This window comes from Ranitomeya variabilis, chromosome 4 (genome assembly GCF_051348905.1).
Source record: "Ranitomeya variabilis isolate aRanVar5 chromosome 4, aRanVar5.hap1, whole genome shotgun sequence".
In the NCBI taxonomy this organism is placed as follows: Eukaryota; Metazoa; Chordata; class Amphibia; order Anura; family Dendrobatidae; genus Ranitomeya; species Ranitomeya variabilis.
This window is the reverse complement of record NC_135235.1, coordinates 575,895,421-575,917,233: the sequence shown is the minus strand read 5'-3', so window position 1 is coordinate 575,917,233 and position 21,813 is coordinate 575,895,421.

The following is a 21,813-nucleotide window of genomic DNA, read 5'->3' as shown; positions in this document are numbered from 1 at the left end:
TCTCCCTCAACATCGTCTGTCCTGGTCCTCCATAAACATTAGACTGTCCGGTGAGCCTGCCAACATCGGTGGGTTTGGTCGACATTAGTGTGTGTTTGGGGGTCTTTAGTCTGCCTCACTGGCCCTGCACAGCCACATCTTCTCTTGACTAGTCCAGACCCCATCTACAGGAAACGGTCTACTCTGCGTCACCTGGAGGTCTCTTGCTGGACACTTAATAAGTGGATACTTCCAGTGCCCACACCCTCTGCCGACTATCAAACTACCTTCAGCTATGCCTACACATAAGGAATGCCGGGGTGGCCCCATGATGTACTTGTCCCTTAGGGTTTTCTATCAATGGTACCCCTGATGTCACACAGTAAAGTTATCAGGAAAGGGTTACAGATATCAAAGAAATAGGGAGGGAGTTTATCTGGGGAGAGAGAGAAACCTTACAAGCTCCTTGGATAAAGAGGTGTATACAGAACTGTGGAAACGTTTTACAAACAGAGGCCGCCATAATAGGTAGTGAGTTCTCCTTCAATGGAAGTCTTTTAACAGATGTTGGACAGACATCTGTCTGAGATGGTTTAGTGAATCCTGCATTGAGCAGTGGTTGGACACGGTGACCCTGGAGGTCCCTTGCAACTCTAAAATGCTATGATTCTATGATGGGTGGCATTATCAGGGAAGGACTGGTGATGTCACTGAAAGAAATAACAGAGGAAGGTCAGAGACACATCATAAGTACCTGGCCCTAATACAGACTGTTATAAGGCACTACTGATGTCACAGATTTGAGTGGTGAGTTTTCCCTACATCGCTCATCTCTCATGCTTTCTCCAAGTCACTGCTAAGATACAAGTTTGAAACTTTTCCAGGACAGACAGAATCTTCCGGTAAACAAGTAGTGTTATCAAAGGATGAAGATGATGAATGGCGTTCCACCAAACTTCCTTCAGAAATAACTGCTGAACACTGCAATGTTTACTCTTTTAATCTCCTTTACTCATCGTGACAAATTGTCTCTATTCTCCGCACATATCATTAACAGGGTTTTTAAACTATTACCGCCGATAGAGAGGTGGAGATGATTAATAGGAAGCTTGATATCTCTCCAGACAAACCTTGTACACAAAACAAGTGGAAGAAAAAAATCATTTCACTGCAGGAGCGCTCTAAAGAAAAGTGAGTGCAGCTCTGGAAGTATAATACAGGATGTAACTCAGGATCAGTACAGGATAAGTAATGTAATGTTATGTACACAATGACTCGACCAGCAGAATAGTGAGTGCAGCTCTGGAGTCAGGGCCGTATTTGCCACTAGGCACTCGAGGGCACGTGCCTAGGGCGGCGACATTGCGGGGGGCGGCACCTGAGCAAGGTTGTTTTTTTTTTTTTTTTTTTTTTTTAGCCCCAGGTCACAAGCGAATGACCGCCCCGCCCCCCCGCCCCCCCCCGCTCCCCCCGCCCCCCTCCTCCGAGTCCCACCTGCCCTCCCGGAAGACAATACTCACAAGTCACAACTCACACCGGGCGGATAGGAGGGAGGGGGGGGTGTGGAGAGCAGCTGCACCATCCAGGAAGTGTCTTCTCGCGCTGCAGCTCGGAGGAGGCATGGGGCTAGAGAAGGAGGAGGCTGACGCTCGCATCTTCATGGACGAGTTCAGCCGCTCCTCTGCCCCGATGCTGACGCTGGAGGAATCGCATGACAGTCAGCCGGACCGGGACCCGCACGACTTCAACGGGCACCTGAAGGTGAGTGCTGCGCAGATGTAGCAGAACCGAGCGGTCCCGGTCTGGCTAACTGGCAAACTCCCCACACGCCATCCAAGTCCTGCATTCCTGTGTAATATGAGCCATGCATACAGGGGGGGGGGGGTGAATATGAGCCATACATACAGGGGGGGGGGTGAATATGAGCCATACATACAGGGGGGGGGGGTGAATATGAGCCATGCATACAGGGGGGGGGTGAATATGAGCCATGCATACAGGGGGGGGGGGGTGAATGAGCCATGCATACAGGGGGGGTGTAATATGAGCCATGCATACAGGGGGGGGGGTGAATATGAGCCATACATACAGGGGGGGGGTGAATATGAGCCATACATACAGGGGGGGGGGTGAATGAGCCATGCATACAGGGGGGGGGGGGTGAATGAGCCATGCATACAGGGGGGGGGGGGTGAATATGAGCCATGCATACAGGGGGGGTGAATATGAGCCATGCATACAGGAGGGGGGGGTGAATATGAGCCATGCATACAGGAGGGGGGGGTGAATATGAGCCATGCATACAGGGGGGGGGTGAATATGAGCCATGCATACAGGGGGGGGGTGTGAATATGAGCCATGCATACAGGGGTGTGTGTGAATATGAGCCATGCATACGGGGGGGAGTGTGAGCCATGCATACAGGAGGGGGGGTCATTATACAGTATCATGGAGAACTGTGTGTGGCCATTATACAGTATTGAGCATCATGTGTGGCCGTTATACAGTATGGAGCATCATGTGTGGCCCATGGCAATTATACAGTATGGAGCATCATGTGTGGCCGTTATACAGTATGGAGAACTGTGTGTGGCCGTTATACAGTATGGAGCATCATGTGCGGTCATTATACAGTATGGAGCATCATGTGTGGCCGTTATACAGTATTGAGCATCATGTGGGATCATTATACAGTATGGAGCATCATGTGTGGCCGTTATACAGTATTGAGCATCATGTGTGGTCATTATACAGTATGGAGCATCATGTGTGGCCATTATACAGTATGGAGCATCATGTGCGGTCATTATACAGTATGGAGCATCATGTGTGGCCGTTATACAGTATGGAGCATCATGTGGGATCATTATACAGTATGGAGCATCATGTGTGGCCATTATACAGTATGGAGCACTGTGTGGCCATATTTTTTCGTTTATAATTATTGTATATAAAACATTGTGATCAGCAGTGCTAATATGGCTGTGGTTGGGACGTGGATATGGGTGTGACTAGTTGTGAAATGGGTGTGGTCAGAGGCGTGGCCTAAAATTTGCTGCGGCGCGCTACGCGCGCCGCACACTTTGTGCCTCCTTCCCTTCTTCAAAAGTTGGGAGGTATGGTACCACATTTGCCAGATCATGGCAAGTGCCGCAGATACCATAGGGAATGAATGAGGCCAACCGCAGTGTTGCCGTAAGTGATCCGTTACGTGGCAGATGCAGAAAAACTGCCCCATCTGCTGCAAAAGGCGACTTTCACATCAGCGATTCTTGCCAAAGTCCCTGCCAATAGTGTCATACTCACCGATGGGGGGGGGGGGCAGCTCTAAAAGTGCCTAGGGCAGCAGAAACTCTAAATACGGCCCTGTCTGGAGTATAACACAGGATGTAACTACGAATCAGTACAGGATAAGTAATATAATGTATGTATGTAAGAAGAAGAACCGGACCGGGGGTACCCCTTTTGTGCCGGGTCCAGAACTGTCAGGGCTGTCTCCCCTGTTGTCCAGGGGAAATCTTAGAGACCTGGACCGACCTTTGCACTACACCTTTGTATTGTGAACCCACTGCTGGAGCTGCTGAAAGGGGTGCTGTCCGGTGCGAAGACCAAGACTATTCAGTGGGGAGATCACCAGGAGGAGGCGTTTCGAGCTTTGAAGATAGCACTGACTGAAGCACCGCTGCTGGTGAGTCGCCCACCAGGGCAGGGTACTCAGTACCGGGCCTGTTCGGCTATTAAAGGGGATATCACGGTGGCTGCAACCCGGTCTGTGGCCCTGGGACTCACTGTAAAAGGGAATGGTCTTTAAAGGGTACTTGTGAATAAGTCTATCATGACGCCAACTGTGGTGTTCGGTCAATAGGGGGATCGATGCTGCCCCCTGGGGGATGTTGTTGCAGCAATGATGGTGACGCTTCCCACAGTTGAAGCGGGGTCCCCAGGGGTCCTAGAGTGTATGGTGATGATGGTGTTTGCCGGTCAATGAGTAAAGGACACAAGTTGTAGTCTTTACCTGGTTTACTGTAGTTGGCAGGCCACAGTCCAGGGTACCGGCAACAGGTACATTAGGAGTCCAGGCAGCCCGGAAACAAGTGGAATCCCCTTGGCAAGTCAGGTTGGGAGCCTTCCACTGCGCGCTTGCTATAGTGCCTTGCTGTCAGTAATGTCCTAACAAGGTACTGGTTCCTTCCCCTGTCCTGGGACAGGTACCTGTATGGTAGGCAGCTTGAGCCATTCCTTCTGGGGTCTCTGCATGGTGACTCCAGGCTCCAGGGTACTGCTGTACCACAGGCTTAATTTGGGCAGTACATGTGTAGTTCTGTGCCCTCTGGTTCTGCTGGGTGTCCTACAGTTCCACTCTAGCCTCAAGCTTCCGGTACCCAGTCTCTGTGCTTTGGCTCCTCAGAGGCCCACTGTAGCCTCCTTGAGCCCTGAAATCTCTCCTCTGCTTCTTTCCTGTCTGCTCTCCAGACTGTCTGATCCAGACTAAACTAGCTCCTCCTCCAAACCAGGATCTTTATCCAGGGAAGCTGCCCTAAAACAGGGTTTTGAGCTCCCCCTCCTGGCCTGGATTCAGAAGGCGTTGTGTGGGAGATTTACCTGCAAAAGAGATCCCTCTTGTTTCCAGGCGTAGCACTACCCTCCCCAAGAGGAAGGCAGCACTACTGTGGTACCCGAACTCCTGGGGTGCCACATTCCCACCGTTAAATCCAGTACTCCTGGACTGTGAAGAGAAGCATAAACAACAGGTTACATAAGACATTTTTGTAAAACATTTGATCAGGTTAATAACTTTTCATCCCTTACCAGAGGCACGGTTCTTGGACGTTGCGAACAAATTTATAAATGTACATCTGGTCTTATACCAGGGTGTCCTTGTTCATAAATATAACAGTACCTAAGTGAGGGACCCGTCATAAACCCCCAATATAGGACTTGGGTGGGCTACAAGGCGTATCTAGACCCAGGGTTTGGCCATGCCAGACGGTTTTAGCTTCAGGGCTGTGGGAACAAGGCCCTACCCACGCCGGCAAGTGGGTAGAACCAGGGTGTACCTTGAGGGTGCCAAGCTATTTAGAGAAACAGTTTTTGGGTAATTCACTGTCCATTACCCCATTGTCCATTTTAAACTGGAAAGAAAACATATGAACACATTTCAAACAGGTAACACCAATTATTGACATTTTTAGTCCCTGTAACAAGCTTGGATTTGACCCTTGGTGCTACGAGTGGACCTATGTAGTTCCTGGTCTAACATGTTTGCTGTTGTGTACCCACTAGTGTTTGTACTACTTGTAGGCCTGCATTGTGTAGGTAAACTGGGTAATTGTCTGTGACTTCTTAGATTCACCATAGGTCTGACAGATTCACCGATAGGAGAGGGTGGATTCTCTGGTTCCACTGCTGGGGTGACGTTTGCTGCTTGAACCTGCTGGTGTAAAGTCTCTTCTGGTTCAGGATGGTCTTGAATCACATTTTGTTCTGGTATTTCCAACTGGGGAAAAGTCAAGACAGGTATCACTATGGCCTGATGTATTTGAGTCCAAGACTGGGGAAAATCTCCAAGAACGGTGTGGATTTTCTTTTCTTCTTCCTCTATTGGTTGAGAAGTTCCTGGATTTTCTTCTTTGTTCCTAAGTTTGTCAGGGCATACTTTAAGGTGATCTCTGGATACCGCAGTTGAAGTTCCTCCTCCATCTTTACTTATAAGGCATACTTTTGTATTGTCAAAGTTGTATGGTAAGATAGTATATGGTTCTGCTTCCTACTGGTTGTCAAGTTTATGCATTCTTCTCTTACGCTTTAGCACTTGTTCACCTGGTGACAAGGGAATTGCAGGGGCACGTTGGTTATAGTCTCTCTCTTGTTTTTGTCTTGCCTGGGACAAGCTTCTCTCTACACACTCTTGTACTTGGCGGTATTTCTGTTGTCGCTCAGTATCCCAATCTGCATCTGGTGAGGTAGTTTCTGGTGTGAGGACTCCCATGTCAAGATCAACAGGTAATTTGTTAGATCTTCCTCTCATCAGGTATGCTGGAGTGCAGATGGTGGAATTCACTGGGATGCGATTGTACAGATCTACCAAGTCTGGCAACATCTCTGGCCATAAGTTTCTTTCGTGCAAAGGCAAAGTTTTTAACAGATCGATTACCACCTGGTTCATCTTTTCACACATACCGTTGGTTTGTGGGTGGTACAGTGTTCTGATCTTTTTACATCTGTACAGGTTGCAGAACTCCTGGAACACTTCCGCTTCAAAGGCTGGGCCTTGGTCAGTAAGCACCTTCTCAGGGTATCCGAGTGGTCGGCAAAAGTGTTGCTGGAAGGCTTTGGCTGCTGTCTTTGCTGTCTGGTCCTTGACAGGTACTATTACCAGGAATCTGGAGTAATGGTCCACAATGGTCAGAGCATAGACATAGCCTGAACGGCTTGGAGTTAGCTTCACGTGGTCTAAGGCAACCAGTTCAAGTGTCTGTTTGGTGACTATGGGCTGTAGGGGAGCCATCTGGCTGTCACGGTCCTTTCTGCGCAGGTTCCATGGGCCACACTCTCGACACCAGTTTTCGATGGCTTTTCTCATGCCAATCCAGTAAAACCTTCCACGTAACAGGATCTCTAACTTCTTCCAATCGAAGTGTCCTGCTCCATTGTGGTACGCTACCACCAGAACCATTGGCGCATCTTGTCTTGGGACTGCTATCTGCAAGACCAACTCGTGGGTGCGTGGGTCGACATTTCTCCGGCACAGCTTACTGTCGTAGATAAACAGTTTGCCTTTCTCCTTCCATAGCTGTCAAGCCTTCAGTGGATCATCTGGACCAGGGTGTGAATCTGCTTGCGTCAGCAGCTCTTTGACCAGATGGACCGCGGGGTCACTGTCCTGTGTCTCTGCCCACCCATGGTGGGGCAATGGGTTCAGCGTGGCTTCTTGCTTGTTATTGCGCCTGTTCCTCACATAATGCGAATACAGAGTTGCTCTGGGGAGATGGAAAGCTGGTAACTCTATCTCTTCCAGTGCTTCCGGATCTTCTCCCACCTCTGGTAAGTTGGGCATCCTGGAAAACGCATCGGCATTGGCATTCTTGTGTCCTGCACGGTACTTGATGGTGAATTCATAGTTAGACAACTGGGCCATCCATTGCTGCTCCAAGGCACCTAGTTTTGCCGTTTCCAGGTGAGTCAGCGGATTGTTGTCCCTGTAAACTGTGAATTTTGCTGAGGCCAGGTAGTGCTTGAACCTCCCTGTTACTGCCCAGACGATGTCGAGGAACTCCAGCTTAAAGGAACTGTAATTTTCATTGTTCCTTTCCGTGGGACGAAGCCTACCAACCCGAGGAACTGTCAGATTTCATGGATGTTACTGGGCTTTGGCCAGTCACAGATCACGGTGACCTTGTCAGGGTCTGGTGCCACTCCTTCAGAGCTTACCACATGGCCCAGGTACTGCACTTTGAGTTTCAACAGGTGACATTTAGATGGTTTCACCTTCAGGCCAAAGTTAGACAGAGCTTCAAACACTTCGTCCAGGTGCTTCAGGTGGTCCTCATAAGTCTCGGAGAATACGATGACATCGTCCAGGTACAACAAGACGGTTTCGAAGTTCTTGTGCCCGAGACAGCACTCCACCATCCTCTGGAACATTCCTGGGGCGTTGCACAGTCCGAACGGCATGTAATTGAATTCAGAGAGGCCCATTGGTGTTGTGAAGGCCGTCTTCTCCTTATCCGCCTCTGCTACGGGAACCTGCCAGTACCCACTGGTGAGATCCAGGGTGGAAAAGTAGCTAGGAGATTTTAAAGCAGCCAATGACTCTTCTATTCTGGGCAACGGGTATTCATCCTTATGTGTAATGTGGTTTATCTGCCTATAATCAACACACATTCTCATGGTGCCGTCCTTTTTCCTGACGAGGACTAATGGCGCTGCCCAGGGGCTACAACTATCTCGGATTACCCCAGCCTCCTTCATCTCTCACAACATACTTTTGGCACACTGGTAATGAGCTGGAGGTACAGGCCGGTACCTCTCCTTAATGGGTGGATGACTTTCCGTGGGGATATGATGTTGAACCCCTTTTACCTGCCCAAAATCTAGTGGGTGTTTGCTGAATACCTGCTCATACTTATAGACCACCCGGTAAGCCCCTTGTTTTTGGTGTGATGGGGTAGAGTCAGTGCCCACGTGTAATTTCTGACACCAATCCTCCATTTGTCCTGCAGAGCCATTGTCCTCCGCATGGTTGGATGGGACCAAGGGTTCTGTTGCCTGTATTACATTATTATCAACAGTAAACACTTTGGCAAGTGTGGCATATCTGGTTAGGTGGACCTCTTCGTCTCCACAGTTAAGGACACGTACTGGTACCCTCCGTTTGCGGACTTCAACCACCCCTCTGGCTGTCAGGATTGTGGGCCTACTATCTGAATACACAGGTTCTACCAGGGCCTGGTAGTCTTTCCCTCTGAGGCCTATTGCTGCCCGACGCCATATTAACATTTCACTTCTGGGGGGTATTGCAATGGGGATTGGATCACTCACTGTGACACGTTCAATTTCTCACCAGACAATTCTACCTGCTGTCTCTGTACAAGGGCTCTGATTTCTTTTAGCAGGACTCTCTGCTCACTGGAACCAGCAGTTTCAGCCACCTGTTGTAGCAAGACAATAACCTCGGCAAGACAATTTTCAATAACATTAGTACCAATGGTCATCATAGGGTTACATTCACGTTGGTCAATATCAACAATCACCATTTTGTGGGCCTTTAACTCTACCCGCCCCACATTAATAGTGGCCTCCTTGTACCCCACCTGTGGCAAAGGCTGACCATTACTGGCTACTATTGTTAGATCACTATCTGGGCCATGGGTAATGTCTGTGTCAGATCAATAACGTTTATAAAGAATGTAAGGCATAGTTGTAACCTGAGAGCCGATGTCCAACAAAGCGTTCATTGGGATGCCGTCGATCACAATGGGGAGGACTGGTCATCCTCTGACGTACTTGGCTCGCCAGCTTTGTAGGCCTGGTCGTCCTACTCCTGGGGGATGGCCCTCTGCCCCAGGGGTCGCTCTTTTAAAATGACAGTAACTTGCAATATGTCCTTCCTGGTTGCAGTGGCGGCAGATGGGTCGTCCATCCGGATGATAGCGGTCGTCGTCTCTTCCTCTGGTCGGCCGGATCCTCTTCTGTCGTTGCCAGGGGACGTCCTCCGGTCTGGAAGCCAGCTTGATCTTCTCCTTTTGTTGATTCCTGTAGGGACTGCACGGTCCGGGCTAGTGCAGCTACGCTTTTAGTCAGCTCCTGCACCTGGAGGCGTAGTCCTGTGGAGGAATCATCATCCAGGATCTGTGTGTCGGCCTCAACGGGGACCTGAGAATATGCTGCCACCTCCTGGTGGTACGTGAGGGCTGGACGCTTAGGGGTACTGTGCGGCTGGGCTGAGGTTTGTGCAGCACCCGGATGGCCCTGTCTTTAAATTGCACAAAGTCCAGGTCAGGGTTTTGCAAGGCCAAGGATGCGTAGCTGGGTCCTGTGAGTGCTGGACAGGAGTCCCTCAATGTATTGCTCCTTTAAGAGTTTATCCCCGTCCTGTACACTGTAAGGATCAACCTGTTTTATGGCCCATAGTGCCTCTTGCAGACTAAGGGCATAGTCCCGTATACTATCCTGTGTTCTTTGCTTACACCCGAAGAACTTTATTTTTATTTCTGCAGCGGTGAGGGTGTAAAAGGTGATTTTGAGTTTAGCGAAGATCTGCTGCACAGTCCTTTTTTCCACATCTGGCCAGGATTTTACCTCTCTTAGGGCCACGCCAATCAGTTGACCAGTTAAGATGTTAACTTTTTGATGCTCTGTCAGGGGATAGACTTCATATAGGCTGCAGAGCCTTTCCTTAAAGTCACGTAATGTATGGGACTCTCCGGAATATTGTGGAAGCCAAGCCGCTCCAGGAATATATGGCATGGACAGCGGCATGATGGGCGCCGTAGCTGCAGCGGGGTCCGGCCAGCTTATTGGAGCTGGACCTGGTAGCGGTATGTTGCCTGCGGCTGCATCCAACGCGGAGCCTGGGGGCATCACTGGGCCTGCGGGGGTGTCCGCTGCGGGGCCTGGGGGTGCTATGGGGACTGCGGCTGCGCACAGTATCTGGCGATGCCAGGGCATGAAATCCTGTTCGTGACACCAAAAAGATGAGTCGCCCACCAGGGTAGGGTACTTGGTATCGGGTCCGGTCGGTGGCTGCGACCCGGTCTGTGGCCCTGGGACTCACTGTAAAAGGGAACGGCCTTTAAAGAGGAATTGTGAATAAGTCTGTCGTGATGCCACCTGTGGTGTTTGGTCAATAGGGGGACCGACGCTGCTTTAAATGGGTCCTCTGGGGGATGTTGTTGCAGCAATGATGGTGACGCTTCCCACAGGTGAAGCGGGGTCCCCAGGGGTCCTAGAGTGTATGGTGATGATGGTGTTTGCCGGTTTACTGTAGTTGGCAGGCCATAGTCTAGGGTACCGGCAACATGTATGGATCGCCCCCAGTGTAGGGCAATGGGGTACTCGGCACCGGGTCCTTCGGTTCGGGGGATGTCACGGTGGCTGACCCGGTCCGTGGCCCTCAGGGGTGTCTAGTGAAAGGAATAGTTCTTATGGGAAAGGTCTTTAAAGGGGAAATGTTCGTGACGCCACCTGCGGTATTCGGTCAGGGTGACCGATGCTGCTTAGGGGTCCGCTGGGGTGATGTTATGGCAGCTAGAAGGTATACCTTCCCACAGGTAAAGTGTATCCCCAGGGCTTCCCAGAGTTTAGATGGTGAATGGTGGTTGAAGTAAGGCGCAGTGAATAACGAGGACACAAGGTTGCAGTCTCTTTACCTTTACTGAAGGCTTCAGTGTCCACAGTCCAGAGCACCAAATCACAGGGCGGGCAGAGTCCAGCCGGTCTGAAGGCAAATCCAGAGTCCCCTTATCCAGGTGGAATTCAATAGCCTTCCTCTAGCGCCTGGGTGTTGTAGTACCTCCCTGCTGAGCAACTCGGTAAGGTCCTCACAACTATTGGAGATGTTAAGTCTCTTTCTCTCTGTCCCCCAGATAGGATAGGACAAAACACGTATGACTGGTGGCCTGAGGCTTTTTATAGGGACCCTAGAGACGCCCTGGCCCCCACAAGTTGCCACCGTGTCTCCTGTGTATAAAGGTCAGGCAGCTAACGTGGAATTAACTGTCCTGCCAGTCTCTGAAGTAAAGCATAGAGATCCTCACTCCCTCGGTATTCTGGCCACCGATATTCCTGCACTTCAGAAGGAGGCAGCCTCTAACAGGGCAGAACTCCTTCTGGTTTCCTTTCCTTTTGCTATTACTTCGTTTCTCACTCACTGCAATACACTTCTCTTCTAATGTCTCTTTCTTTGGTTGCTGCCGCACGTGGGGCAGGCGCAGCTCCGTGGACCCTCGTCCTCCTCAGACCGCAGTCTGGATCTGACTGGAACTCCCTCCAGCCAGCTCGGTCTGAAGACCTTTCTGTCTTGGTCCCCAGCCAGGAACTCTCTAACTTTCCCTCCAACTACCAGTTTTACCTAACTGTGAGGAGTGGCCTAGTAAATAGAACCTTTGCTCCCCCTGGTGGCTGGAGTGTGAAGTGTGTTGTGTGTGGTTGTGATACCTGGACAGAAGATCTCCTTTATTGCATTCAGACGTAATATCACTCCCCCTGGTGGAAGAATAACATTACTGCAACGACCAGGACTCTGGGGCGCTGCACGTACATTAGGAGTCCAGGCAGCCTGGAAACAAGTGGAATCCCGTTGGCAAGTCAGGTTGGGAGCCTTCCACTGCGCGCTTGCTATAGTCCCTTTCTGTCAATAATGTCCTAACAAGGTACTGGTTCCTTCCCCTGTCCTGGGACAGGTACCTGTAAGGTAGGCAGCTTGAGCCGTTTCTTCTGGGGTCACTGCATGGTGACTCCAGGCCCCAGGGTGCTGCTCTGGTACAGCAGCTCCAGGGTGCTGCTGTACCACAGGCTTAATTTGGGCAGTACACATGTAGTTCTGTGCCCTCCGGTTCTGCTGGGTGTCCTACAGTTCCACTCTAGCCTCGGGCTCCCGGAACCCGGTCTCTGCGCTTTGGTTCCTCAGAGGCCCACTGTAGCCTCCTTGAGCCCTGAAATCTCTCCTCTGCTCCTTTCCTGTCTGCTCTCCAGACTGTCTAATCCAGACTAAACTTGCTCCTCCTCCAAACCAGGATCTTTATAGAGGGAAGCTGCCCTAAAACAGGGTTTTGAGCTCCCCCTCCTGGCCTTGATTCAGAAGGTGTTGTGTGTGTGATTTACCTGCCAAAGAGATCCCTCTTGTTTCCAGGCATAGCACTACCCTCCCCGAGAGGAAGGCAGCACTACTGTGGAACCCAAACTCCTGGGGTGCCACACTGGCCTACGTAGATTTCTCCCTACCATTTATATTACACACCGATGGAAGTCTGCATGGACTCGGAGCTGTGTTATTGCAGATTCAGGGTGGAAAATAGCAAGTGATTGCCTACGCGAGCCGGTCCCTCCATGACACTGAACGAAATCCAGACAACTACAGTTCATTCAAGCTGGAGCTGCTGGCATTAGTGTGGGCCATGACTGAGAAGTTTGCAGAGTACTTGTCCGGGTCCAAAGTCCTGGTACGCACTGACAACAACCCTTTGTCTCACTTGGAAAACATGAGGCTAGGGGCCCTGGAGCAGCGCTGGGTGGCTCAGATGACGAAGTATCAATATAGATTCACCTACTAGAGAGGGGCTGAGAACACTGATGCAGATGCCTTATCCCAATTAACACACGAGAGACCTGGACTAAACTGGGATGAAGAACTGGAATCTGAAGAAATCCCCAAGTTCCATGATTTCGCCAGGACGTTGGCGGCTACGCAGAAACAGATTCAGACAGCGTCCGGAGAAGGCATTCTGGGACGACCCCATGATGGGTGGGTTCGATTACAACAGGAAGATGGGGAACTCATTCAAATGAGACAGTGAGTAACCCTAAAATAACTACCCAGTCAGAGAGAAAGAGATACCCTGTCCCCGGGGACTCTGCCGATCCTTCAACAGTGGGAAAGGCTCCACCTCAAAGATGGACTGTTATACCGGAAGATTCAACTGCAATGGGAACTGGGTGTTACTTGGCAAGAGGTGATTCCCAAGACTCTGCTTCATAAGGTGGCCACGGAGGCACACGAAAGAGGAGCTCATTTCAGTCAAGAGAAGACCTTTCAGTGGCTACAAAAGCTAGTCTACCAACCTCAACTAAAAGCTAACTAAAACTAAAAAAGATGCCTCAATAATTAAATACGGAGGACAACATAGCCTGTGGTGGAAGAAGCATGTCAGTAATGCAGAAGCTGTGGGTTAGCTAAACCTGAAGATCGAGCTCCCATGCAGACAATCGTGACTTCTGCTTCCCTGGAAATGTTAATGATAGATTATCTGACGATAGGTCCGGCCTCCTTTGGACACTGCCTGGTGATGACTGACCACTTCACCAAATTTGCTGTTGTGACTCCTACTCGGGATCAAACTGCTGAATCAGCGGCACAAGCCACTTGCAGAAATTTCATTCAAGTGTACGGCTGCCCGAAGATGATCCACTCTGATCAAAGCGCCTGTTTCTAGGGGTGAGTAATGACAGAATTACAATGCATATCTCAGCTTTGCAAGTCCCGGACGACGCCCTGCCATCCTCAAGGAAATGGAGCCAGTGAATGGTTCAACCATACTCTGATTCAGATGTTGAGGACGCTAGGGGAAGAGAGAAAGGCCCATTGGTCTGAATTCGTAGCTGAATTAGTTTGGGTGTCCAATAACCAAGTACATCGCACCACCGGGTACACGCCATATACCCTGCTATTCGGCCGACCGGGAAAGGAGATTACTGAGCTGGAATTGGATCCAGAAGAGGACTACCCACAGACGTGGGTGTCCACCTGGGATCGAGAACATCATCAGCGGCTGCAGACATTACACCGCCTTGTGCAGACTAAGTTTCGTGAACTTGAGCATATTGAGACAGTTCCCCTGCGAGGGACAGCTCTTCAAGCCGGAGACCGTGTGTTGGTCCGAGACAAGCGCTCTTGGAACAAGCTTGAGTATCGATGGGAAAAAACTCTGTATCGAGTGAAACGAAGGATCAGCACCGAAGGTCCCGTCTATGACGTCCAATCTGAGGGGGAGAAAGAGTCCCCTACTCGAGTGGTCCATCGGAACATGCTATGTCCTTGCTTATCGAGATCCTGATCAAGTGGAAGAGGTGCAGAGTGCTCCTGAAGTACTTCCTCCCGCATCTGTTGATTGTAAAGAAGAACAATTCCCTGATCTACTACATGTAGTCCCAGAAGAGGGACCGGAACCTGAAGTTCCTGAAGAAGTTGCTGCGTTGGGTTCAGGCGCGTCCCTACCTTCGCCTATTCAACCCATTTCAACTACTCAACCTGACTCGACTACTCAGCCTGATTCAACTGCTCTGTCTGACTTACGGTGCACTGAAAAAACAACGACCGGAATACCTCCCAAAAGATACAACCAAGACCAATTTATTTAGCAACGGATCATCCAAGGAATAGGGAAATGTCAACTCTTGTTACAAGAAATCTTGAATGGCGAGCGAAAGGAGAGGGGGAATGTAAGAAGAAGAACCGGACCGGGGGTACCTCGCTTGTGCCGGATCCAGAACTGTCGGGACTGTCTCCTCTGTTGTCCAGGGGAAAGCTTAGAGACCCTGACCAACCTTTGCAGTACAGAGCAGGGGGCGTGGCTACTAGTAAAAAGCCTGAGCACGCACATAAGCAGACAGACTTGGCGGGAACAAGCAGCGTATGGCATGGACAAATGAGCGCTCCGACTCCTGAGCACCAAAATAGCGCAGGCCCACACCCGTGCTTCCCTGCAGTAACTCACAAAGACTGTGACCAGTATCTTGCCTTGTGCCTGCTGGCTCCTCTGACACGAGGTGCCAGACGCTCCAGGCCTGTGAGTGACGCTCCGCACTGCTCAGGAAGGACCGGGTGACTCACTTTGAACTGTGCTCTTACTCCCCAGTGTACATCTGTCGAGCCACGTTGGGCTCCGTTAGTGTTGTGGACTGTACTGCACCCTGCGCAGAAAACCATGGACCAAGGAACTCGTTAAAGACGTTGAGGACAAGCCGCTGCCATCGGGATTCGACTCAAGAACGCCCACAGGACGATATCGGATCCACCCTGCGCTGACTGTGTTGGCCCCACCATACCCACTGTGTACTCTTCAGTCAGGAAGCCATCGGACTGATAAGGTAACCCTTGAGAACTGTTGTTATCTCTATTACATACTTTGCCCCCATCCCGTATACCAACTGTTAAACCCCAGTTTTATCCTATCTCCTCCCTGCATGGAGTATACCCCTGTTCAAGTAAACTCTTGCTCTGTCTCCTGTCCGTTATGGCATCCTGCAACCTGCTCACATGTACACAGTGACTCCACCAGCAGAACAGTGAGTGCAGCTCTGGAGTATAATATAGAATATAGCTCATAATCAGTACAGGATAAATAATGTATGTACACAGTGACTCCACCAGCAGAATAGTGAGTGCAGCTCTGGAGTATAATACAGGATGTAACTCAGGATAAGTACAGGATAAGTAATGTAATGAATGTACACAGTGACTCCACCAGCAGAATAGTGAGTGCAGCTCTGGAGTATAATACAGGATGTAACTCAGGATCAGCACAGGATAAGTAATATAATGTATGTACACAGTGACTCCACCAGCAGAATAGTGAGTGCAGCTCTGGAGTATAATACAGGATGTAACTCAGGATCAGTTCAGGATAAGTAATGTAATGTGTGTACTCAGTGACTGCACCAGCAGAATAGTGAGTGCCACTCTGGGGTATAATACAGGATGTAACTTAGGATCAGTACAGGATAAGTAATGTAATGTATGTACACAATGACTCCACCAGCAGAATAGTGAGTGCAGCTCTGGGGTATAATACAGGAGGTAACTCAGGATCAGTACAGGATAAGTAATGTAATGTATGTACACAGTGACTCCACCAGCAGAATAGTGAGTGCAGCTCTGGGGTATAACACAGGATGTAACTCAGGATCAGTACAGGATAAGTAATGTAATGTATGTACACAGTGACTTCACCAGCAGAATAGTGAGTGCAGCTCTGGGGTATAATACAGGATGTAACTCAGGATCAGTACAGGATAAGTAATGTAATGTATGTACTCAGTGACTCCACCAGCAGAATAGTGAGTGCATCTCTGGGGTATAATACAGGATATAACTCAGGATCAGTACAGGATATGTAATGTAATGTATGTACACAGTGACTGCACCAGCAGAATAGTGAGTGCAGCTCTTGAGTATAATACAGGAGGTAACTCTGGATCAGTACACAATACATAATGAAATAGATTAACAATGTTGTACATAGAGATGGGATTGGAGTTCCACACAGTTTCTTATATAGTTGATTTAGTCTCCCCCAATCTTCTGTGACAATACAAGGACAAGTTTCATATCTTAGGAAATGTAAGGTTCCCCGTGTTCCTTTTTTGCTGTTGGAGGACGCAGTAAATTCCTCTGGATGTAATTGAAGCATTTGGCTCAGACTCGGCTCTTTGGTATTCTGGGCAGTTGTGCGCGATGTACAGCCACAGATGCTCCTGATATTAATGTCCAGTGGGGTGCACATGCTCAGCCGGCCCCTCACACCAGTGAGAAACCATCAGAACGCCAGATGTGACCACCTGAAATCCAGGGATATCATTGCTCCTTATGGAACCAGGTCTGAAACAAAACTGCTAGAAATTACAGATACAAATTTCAAATACATTTTTGGTTTAAAGGAGCAGATGATCACCGCAAATGGCAGCCATTGTGTTTCCCATTGGGGGGTCAACTTTCCCTTGACCCTGATTGGTTTATATGTATATCATAGCACTGCTTTCTAATATATCTAGCACTTAAAAGCTCAAGAGCACTAAGGTCCTATTTGGCCCCTAGATTGCCAGTTGGGAACTTTACTAGATAAAGGTAGTTCATACAATGAGAAGGAGCAGATAAAGCAGCGTCTTTCTTCACTTCCGCACCAGTGCCTCCATCTCATTACATCACATCACATTAATATTGCATCCCTGCCTAGTCTTTATGATGGCACACAGGTTTTACAGCTTAAATGTGGGGCTTAGCCGCAATGTCAGGGCCAGCGGGAGCTCTTTTGTGACTTAGTATCTACTGGGACAAAAGGAGTACAGTCCTTAACTCTGTATATTCCTAACATATCTGTATATATTGTATTTTCCTACCCACTCCTGGATGTGGCCATAAGCGGTTAAACACATGTAGCCCGATGCAATGGAGCACAAGTTAAAGGTCTGCAACACGCCTGAGCACCACATGGCACCATGGACAGCAAATGTTACTCTGCAGATACTGTATGATGAATTTCATTATTTCAGTTGTGTTTTATGACATTAATGTCACTTTCTATTTTGTTCCATATATTTATTTGCAGTAATTTAAAGAGTAACACCACCCAAAAATATAACTCCCCATTATTTAGCCATACTTTCATGGGCAGGTGTGATAATGACTGTCATACTACTGGTAACCATAAGATGGTGATGTACTTAGTTCTTCCATTGCAGCTCAACTGTACATTTTAATTTATATATTACAGATATAATATATCTGCGCTGGATTACCTGGTTTGCCAGCCACCAAGGACCTATATTAATAAGGTGTCTGAGTAAGATGATCAGAAATTAATTTAGAAAGTAATTAAAAATGCAATTAAAAATGCCCACTTTGTCTAAATAAACATAGCTCCGGTGAGGAAAATAGTACAACACCGTTTGCAATAAAATGACTTATTTCAGTCAGTGAAAATAGAACCCCTGTGACCAAAGTAAAGGAATCGAATTTACCTAATATGATGTAGGCGGTAATATTCGTGGTTTCCACTGATCGATCCTCCTGTGCAGTAAGGGGCTTGTTTTGGGCAGAGTCCGTCCGTTAAGCGTACTATGAGTGCTGCCCCGGCCGGCGGCAGAAACACCCTATGCTCGCCCGCTGTTCCAGACGATAAGCGCTGCTAATAGAGTTACTAGGTACTCTGCTCTGCAGGACCTTACGTGACGTCACGGTCACGTGATTGCTCATGTGACTAACTACGGATAGCGCAATAGACCAGTTTCCTACGCGTTTCGGAACAGAGCGTGTTCCTTCATCATCCCTGTTTCTAGAAACTTCCAGATAATTCTGGAAAATTGTAGAAACTTCTGCACAATTCTAGCAGTTCAACAATATTCTAGAAGACTACTCAGTATTGAATACAAATCGAGAAATTTCCAGAAAACAGTCAAATTTCAAAATTTTATTGTCCTGATCACAGAACCAAAGTTTTTGTGGAACACCAAATATTTTCTATTTGTTTTAGACATAAGGTGATAGGAAAACACACATGTGGCATAGTGTTATCAGTCAGGATTTACCCTTAATCCCTTAATGGCCAATGATGGATATAGCATGTCATGAGCGGGTGTCACTTCCCGCATCATGACGTGCTACGCTCATCATGATTTAAAACTGTCACTGCATGTAAACAATTCCGTGCCGACAGCTGTCGCTGACAGCTGAGTGGCATGGGTATAGGTGTGGGGACACATGCCATCAGTCCCCAAACTCAGAGGGCTGTGATCAGTTAGAGTCACTCTTATTGACCGATCACAGCATTAAATATCAGCACCTTCCGCACGATAACCGCAGGAGCTCTGAACTACTACTGGCTGAGCTCCTTAAGTAACAGCCAGGGATGGTGCCAGCACCACCCCTGGCTGTTAAACCCCCTAAGTGCTGCAAACGATAATGATCGCAGCATTTAGAAGGCAGGAAGAAGACTCCCTCTCCCCTCAGACCGGTGCCCTGCGACAATATCGTAGGGGCCTGATCATTACAATGGTGACCTAGGGTAATCATGTTGACCCTCAGGTCACCAAGCTATGGAAAGCATCTTAGACCGTGCTCAGTTCATGGTCGAAGATACTTCCATCAGTGCATCACTGACAGGTATAAAGTATTTCAATGCTTTATAACAGCAATCAGAGTAAAAGAAAAGTGAGATTCCCATAGAAAGACTAAGTAAAAAAGTAAAAAATAAAAAAAAATCACAAGATAATAATAAATAAGAAATATACCGTATTTTCCGGCATATAAGACGACTGGGCGTATAAGACGACCCCCCAACTTTTCCAGTTAAAATCTAAAATCTTCTTAAAAGTCGGGGGTCTTCTTATACGCCGTTTGTCATCTTATAGGGCCGGTGAATATGTGCCTTTTGGCGTGGGGAGTGGTCCCGATGACTAAGACAGGGGGCGTCTCACAGTAAAGTGTGAGTGGAGTATATCCCCCTATTACCTCAATGCAGCAGCGTGGGGGTCTCTGTGCTGGGAGCGTCAGCTCTGTGCCATGGATGCTCTGTGCCGTGGGTGCTCTGTGCCATGGGTGCTCTGTGCCGTGGGTGCTGTGGGGCGGCGGCGGCGCATCTTCTTGCAGCGTCGGGGCTTCTCCGGCATCTCCTCCAGGCCCGCAGGCAGTCCGGCAGCCCCATTGCTGTGATGCGGTGGCCTCCGGGAAAATGGCCGCTGCTCAGATTCAGATCTCGTCTCCCGAGATCTCGGGAGACGAGATCTGAATCTGAGCAGCGGCCATTTTCCTGGAGGCTGCGATGCGGTGGCCTCCGGGAAAATGGCCGCTGGGGGCGGCGCATGCTCAGATTCAGATCTCGTCTCCTGAGACCTCGGGAGACGAGATCTGAATCTGAGCAGCGGCCATTTTCCCAGAGGCCACCGCATCAAAGCAATGGGGCTGGCGGTGCCTCCGGGCCTGGAGGAGATACCGGAGAAGCCCCGACGCTGCAAGAAGATGCGTCGCCGCCGCCGCCCCACAGCACCCACGGCACGAAGATGCGCCGCCGCCCCACAGCACAGAGCACCCACGGCACGAAGATGCGCCGCCGCCCCACAGCACAGAGCACCCACAGCACGAAGAAGAGCTGCCGCTCCCAGCACAGAGACCTCCACGCTGCCGCATTGAGGTAATAGGGGGATATACTCCACTCACACTTTACTGTGAGACGCCCCCTGTCTTAGTCATCGGGACCACTCCCCCCCCCATCCACCATATGCACATTTTATCTGTACCCGGCGTATAAGACGACCCCCGACTTTTAAGAAGATTTTGAGGGGTTAAAAAGTCGTCTTATACGCCGGAAAATACGGTAATACCCATAAATCTGTATTTTTATGTAAAAAAAGGAAACAAAAAGTACACATATTTGGTATTGCCATGTCCGGAACGACCCAATATATAAAATGGTCATACTAGTTAACCCCTGAACAGGGCCGTATTTAGAGTTTATGCTGCCCTAGGCACTTTTAGTGCTGCCTCCCCCTTTGTGAGTATGACACTATCGGCAATGACTTTGTAAAAAATCGCTGATGTGAAAGTAGCCTTTTGCAGCAGATCCGGCAGATTTTCCGCATCTGCCGCGTAACGGATCACTTATGGCAACTGTGCGTTCGGCCTCATTCATTCCCTATGGGATTTGCGGACATTTGCAGCACTTGCCGTGATCTGGCAAATGCGGTATCATATCTCCCAACTTTTGAAGAAGGGAAAGAGGGACAAAGTTTGCGGCGCGCATAGCGCGGGGCTGCAAATTTTAGGCCATGCCTCTGACCACACCCATTTCACAACTAGTCACACCCATATCCACGCCCCAACCACACCCATTTAGCACTGCTGATCACACTGTTTCATAAACAATAATTATAAACAAAAAAATATGGCCACACAGTGCTCCATACTGTATAGCGACCCCACATGATGCTCAATACTGTATAATGGCCACACAGTGCTCTATACTGTATAATGGTCACACAGTGCTCCATACTGTATAATGGCCCCACATGATGCTCAATACTGTATAATGGCCACACAGTGCTCTATACTGTATAATGGCCACACATAATGCTCCATTCTGTATAATGGCCACACAGTGCTCTATACTGTATATTGGCCACACATGATGCTCCATACTGTATAATGGCCACACAGTGCACCATACTGTATAATGATTACACAGTTTTCTGTACTGTATAATGACCACACAGTGCTCAGTATTGTATAATGGCCACACATGATGCTCCATACTGTATAATGGCCACACAGTGCTCCATACTGTATAATGGCCACACAGTCCTCTATACTGTATAATGGCCACACATGATGCTCAATACTGTATTACGGCCACACATGATGCTCAATAGTGTATAATGGGCACACAGTGCTCTATACTGTATAATGGCCACACATGATGCTCAATACTGTATAATGGCCACACATGATGCTCCATACTGTATAATGACCACACAGTGCTCTATACTGTATAATGGCCACACATGATGCTCCATACTGTATAATGACCCCACATAATGATCCATACTGTATAATGGCCACACATGATGCTCCATACTGTATAATGCCCCCCTCCCATCTTGTAAGCATGGCTCATCTCCCCCTCCCATCTTGTATGCATGGCTCATCTCCCCCCTCCCATCTTGTATGTATCGCTCATCTGCCCCCCTCCCATCCTGTATGCATGGCTCATCTCCCCCCTCCCATCCTGTATGCATGGCTCATCTCCCCCCCTCCCATCCTGTGTGCATAGCTCATCTCACCCCCCCATCCTGCATGCATGGCTCATCTCACACCCCCCTCCCATCCTGTATGCATGGCTCATCTCA